This window comes from Marmota marmota, unplaced genomic scaffold (assembly GCF_001458135.2).
Source record: "Marmota marmota marmota unplaced genomic scaffold, marMar, whole genome shotgun sequence".
NCBI classification, from domain to species: Eukaryota; Metazoa; Chordata; class Mammalia; order Rodentia; family Sciuridae; genus Marmota; species Marmota marmota.
The window spans coordinates 17,643,208-17,648,806 of record NW_026000211.1 but is presented as its reverse complement, the minus strand read 5'-3'; the positions used below and the strand labels follow the sequence as shown (position 1 = coordinate 17,648,806).

The following is a 5,599-nucleotide window of genomic DNA, read 5'->3' as shown; positions in this document are numbered from 1 at the left end:
GGATAAAAGTAATAAGGCAAAGAAATGTTTAATGATTATTATTATTGATAGATTATCATAACTAGGTTATATATAAATTCAATGAAACTTTGGGAAGAACTTATTCTACTTTGCTTTAATTAAAAGAAAACTGATGAAGTGAAGGTTTGAATTATTTTTAAGAGATTATTTAGGAATATATACATATGTGTAAGTATATGTATTTATGAATATATAGAGGAACATATATATGACATTCTGCATGTAAAAATATCTGAAATATTCATGTATGTTTTTATATGTATATATGTACACATTTATATGCACACATAAGTATAGTCATTTCTGTGTATCCTTGGATACTGCATCAACAGATTTATCATAGATTCAAAATATTAAAAAACATATCTGTACTAAACATATACAAATTTTTCTCATGATTATTCCTTAAAACTATAATACAACAGCTATTTTTATAGAATTTATGTTTTGGGAGGTATTATAAGTAACCTAGAGATTATTTAAAGTAGGTGGAGGAAGTACATAGGTTGTATGCAAATACTAAGTCCTTCTATAAGGACTTGAGTATCTGATTATTTTGATATCTGTGAAGGTCATGAAATGAATAGCCTGCAGATACTGAGGACAACTGTTTTGATATGCATATTATACACTTATAAAATACACATTTTCAAACAAAAGTTGAAAGGAAACCAATAGACATTCCCACATCTGTTCAATAGAATAGTTGTTCTGATTTTCCTGGATGTATTTTGCTTCCATATACTCAAAGAATATTTTATATTACAAAATATAATTTAGTAACTTTCCCTGTACTATTCACCTCTAAGCATGAACAGGAAATGACAACAGCCAAATTTTAGTAATTGCCAAGAAGGTGGCAAACAGAAATGAAGACCCCAGTATTTTCCAATTGGGTTTAATTCTAACTTTTTTTTTTTTTTTTTGTACTGGGGATTTAACACAAGGGTGTTTTACCACTGAACTACATCTCCAATCCTTGTTAAATTTTTAATTTTTTGAGACAGGGTCTCAGTAAGTTGCTTAGGACCTTGCTAAATTGCTGAGGCTGAACTTAAACTTGCAATCTTCCTGTCTCAGCTTCCCAAGTAGCTGCAATTACAGGCATGTGCTATGGCAGCTGGCAGGTTTAATGCTATTTTTTTTTTGTCAAGGTTTTTCAGGGCCTGATCCTTCCACAATCTTATGGGCTTACTTTAAATAAGAGAGCACAAGATTGCTAATAAAAAACATAGGGCTTTGGGTGAGGCCACAGAGCTTTTATACTTTATCAACTTCATTTAAAATCTACCTTGCTGGTTACAGTAGTGTAGGCCAGTATTCCCAGCTTCTCTGGAGCTGAGACAAGAGGATTTCAGGCCAGCCTGGTCAACTGAGTAAGACCCTTACTGAAAATAAAAAAGCTGGTGTACAACTCAATTGTACAGCATGCTGGGTTCCATCCTCAGTACCACAACAATCAATCAATCAATAATTAATGTTGGCCTTCAGAGTCTACCATGTTTAAAATGCTTCCTCATATGTAGAGGCTGTCTAGTCCCACTTCCACTAACTGATAAGTACTGCCTACAATGACTTTCTTCCCAAATTGGTTATCTCAAAAATTCCAATCTCAGAGCTATCATGCAATTTTCTTGTGCATCTCCTTCATTCAACCCAAGTTTCTCCTCTTCCCTGCAAAGTCCCTAATCTTTCTTACCAAAGCAATCTTTATATTAGCCTTACCACACATAACTGGACAAGCTTCATTCAATATTTTACTGGCATTCCAACCATTCAGCAATTGACGCTGAAATCTTTGTCAATGGTGTCTCATATAAAGAAAACATTTGAGCATTGTTTTTAGTATTTTAGAGTAGTTTCCCAGAAAGACAGGGAGAATATGTATAGAAACAGAGGGAACATGGAAAAGCAGAGGCAAGAAAATTTTTGATAGTTTCCATAGTTTGTTGGCATTTAACTTTAGAGTGGGCAGATTTGAGACTGGAGACATTATCAGATGCCATTTAGTATCTTGTATGCCATGCTTAGTTTTTTGTTTTTTTCCCTAATGGCTGGAGAAAAAGAGGTGACTACCAAGGATTAAGGGCCAATAAATTATTTGTCTTTAAAGAACTCTACTGGAAAGATGGAGCATAGAAACCAAGCAAATAGACATAATGACCAATCAAAGGTAACTATATCTAAAGGTATATTTAGTGAAGAAAGAGAGAAAAAAATAATAATAAATGTTTTTTCTTTTTTCTTTTTTTTTTGTGGTACTGGAGATTTAATCCATAGATACTTTACCACTGAGCTACATTTCAAGCCCTTTCTGTTTTTTGATACAGGGTATTACTAAATATCTTTAGGACTCACTAAGTTGCTGAGGCTGTCCTTGAACTTGCAGTCCTCCTGTTTCAGCCTCCTAAGTCTCAGGGATTACAGATGTGGGTTACTGCATCCAGCATAACCATATTTTTTAGATAAATTTGATAGAGTTTAGATGTGGATTAGGAGTAGAGAATGCATGAGTGAGGGAAAATGGGAACCAAATTATTTTTATCATGTTTCTTTCTTAGAAATGCGAATGAAAAATGGTTGCAGGAAATAACATAGAGAACTTGGGAAAAAATAAAAGTTTGTAGGTAGAGGAGATGTTTTGTGTAACCCACATTGATATTTGTGAGTTATTATTTATCTGAAGTCTCTGCAAATTATGTTCGCTGTTAGAACCTATGAAGTGACCAAAAACATATTTAAAGAATTCTGGCCCTCCTCTCTGTAAAACTGTAGAAAATTATAAATCATTCTATCTTTTCTAAAGGCTTATGCTACTATTTCAAGAGTCCAGAATCCCTGTGCTCCTGGCTCATTTGAAGTTACTTTTTTCATGCAAAGGAGAAAATTGATATTCAAGTAAGATAACTCAAGTGTTAGACTTCCATTATCCATCATAACTCAAATTAGTGTAAATTCTATCATTTTATTAAATTGAATTATCAAAATGCTTACCTGACTGTCTCAGTCCTCTGCAGAAATTCCTTCAGATATGCCTTCATTGCATTATTTTTAACGTTATGCCCTTGTCTTTTATTAAGGTTAGATTCAATAAATGGACACATGAAGAATGATCCAGCATTGCAGAGAAGTTGCTATTGAAGGCATTTTTCTTTATCCTGGTCTTTGTCACTCATATGAGTACCAAGGGAACATATTACTTTTAGAATTTTGTATTTGAAAACTTTGATTCTATTAAAAATCAGGTTATATATTTTTGTCAGGGCATAGAAAAAAAACAAATCTATTTGGTTTTGCCTCTATTCTCAGAGTTAGACTTTGGGACCAAATATACTAATTATGCTTAGATTAGTTAAACTTTAGCAAAAATGCCAAACCTATTGTTTTAGTCAGTTTTGGTGTTACTGTGAACAATATACCTAACAAGAACAATGTAGAGGATAAAAAACATGATTTTCATTAGGTGATTTATTATTTATGTATTTATTTATTTATTTACTTGTTTATTTATTTTCAATTTTTGCAATGATTGGGATCAAACCCAGGGTGTCACAGATGCTAGATAAGGCACTTTAACACTGAGCTAAACTATGACATGGTCCCAGCCTTGCAGCCTTGTGTGTTTGTGTGTGTGTGTGTGTGTGTGTGAAAATTTCAAATATTGATTTGATGATTTTCCTGCTGAGTATGTCAGTTTTTACCAAGCAATGCCTTTATATATTTCTTCTGTGCCATTATTTCAACCCACCACATTTTGTGTGTTAAAATATCTTAATTCAAATTGAAATTTTACTCTTATTAGCTTTTATTCAATTAAAAACTTAATGTGTGAAATTTGAGTCATTGCTATTTTTCTAATGATTTTGTTATTTGTACTGTCTTAATTAATAGATTATGTTGTTACCAATAAATAAACTTTATTTAGTTATTTTGCTAGCAAAATTTAGTAGTGACCCTTAGTTTTAAAGTAGAGCAAGATGGGTAAAAAACATTTAACCTTAAAACAACTAAAATTGTTTGTGACTTCACAATATCAAGATGAGTGCAAATACATAAAATTTTCCATAATTTAAACAAATAGGAATATGTGGTTATTTTGCTGTTTATAGGGAAGCTAACTTGGCAAGCCTTTGGAAGGTAATTTGGTTGTATCTATTTTTATTTAGAATAAAAATAAACAACATGATCTAACAATTTGATTTCTAGGAGTCTTTCTGTGGATATAATACAGAAGTAGGTAAAAACATACATACAATATTGTCCTTAGTAGCCTATATAGTACAAGTGCAGAAACAACTTTAGTGTCTATCAAGCTAAAAAAATGAATAAATTGGGTACTCCCAATTTAGTGCCAGGGCGGAGAAGCTGTGTCCAGTTCCTGGGTAGAGAGGCCACAGTGGGCACCAGGCAGAGGTGAACAGGGTCAGATCAAGATGGCGGTGCAGGCAGTTCATCTCAAGTCTAATGCTTTCCTAGTTTGTCTCAACCACAGTCTGAGCACAGAAAAGGAGGAGGTAATGGGGCTGTGAATAGGAGAACTGAATGCTGACACAGGGAGTGACTCGAAACTTGCATATACCAGAACTGAAATGCCAGAGTTGCTGAAAAGGTTGGCACCTTCAGAATTGTTCATATTCATCCTGTCATCATCTTGCCATGTTAAGAGGATGGACTGAATAGAAATTTTTCCAGAGCAGCTATCTGTAGCATCAACAGAGGCAGACAAGTTGGCTGAATTAACAAGTCTCCAGGAGAGTTGTGCACTGGTATCAATCCCATCCTCATATAACTGTTTGGCCTTCACATGGTGATGTTGGCACCTAAGCCAGGAACAAGATCATGGACCAAGGTTTTATAGGACTTATTTTTTCCTGTTTCATAGAGGATAAAAACACAAAGACTGGTCGGGTACTTTACACTTGCTTCCAATCCATACAGGCCGCAAAGCCCTCAGAGTATGAGAGCATTGAAATTCCAATCTATATTGTACCTCATGTCACCATGGGAACCATATGCCTTGAGTCAGTGGTGGAACTGCCCAAGATCCTATGCAAAGAGGAGCAGGACGCATACAGAAGGATTCACAGCCTTACATATCTGTACTCAGTAACCACAACCATAATGATTGAGTGTTTACTAACAATCTGTTCAGTTAGATGTCAGCAGTCACTGGCCTCTCCTGAAGTGGTTGGAAGACAGATTGGAGCAAAACCAACAGCATTTGCAGGAAAAAGAAGAACTTATGAAAGAACTTTTTTTCCCCTACAATAAAGAAAGAGACAAAACGGGGATGGAAATATCCAATGTAAAATTAATTCAGCTAACTCAATTTTGAATGAAGAAAAAGTTGGAAGACTCACCTTACTTGACTTGGACCTACTATAAAGATATAGTAAGCAAGATGTTAAAGTATTGGCAGAGGTATAGACACAGAGAACAATGGAACAGAAGAGAACCCAGAAATAGACCCATATAAATATGCCAAACTAATTTGACAAAAATAACAAAGACAACTCAATGAAGAAATCAGTGTAACAACTAAATACACAACTAACTTACTTACTTTCTTTTGTTCTTT

The 5,599-nt window shown here is 34.1% G+C and overlaps 1 pseudogene; it reads left to right on the top strand.

Annotated features, from left to right (window-relative positions):
* Window positions 1-4,454: 4,454 nt before the first annotated feature.
* On the top strand, window positions 4,455-5,269 carry LOC107142546 (annotated as a pseudogene).
* Window positions 5,270-5,599: the final 330 nt, after the last annotated feature.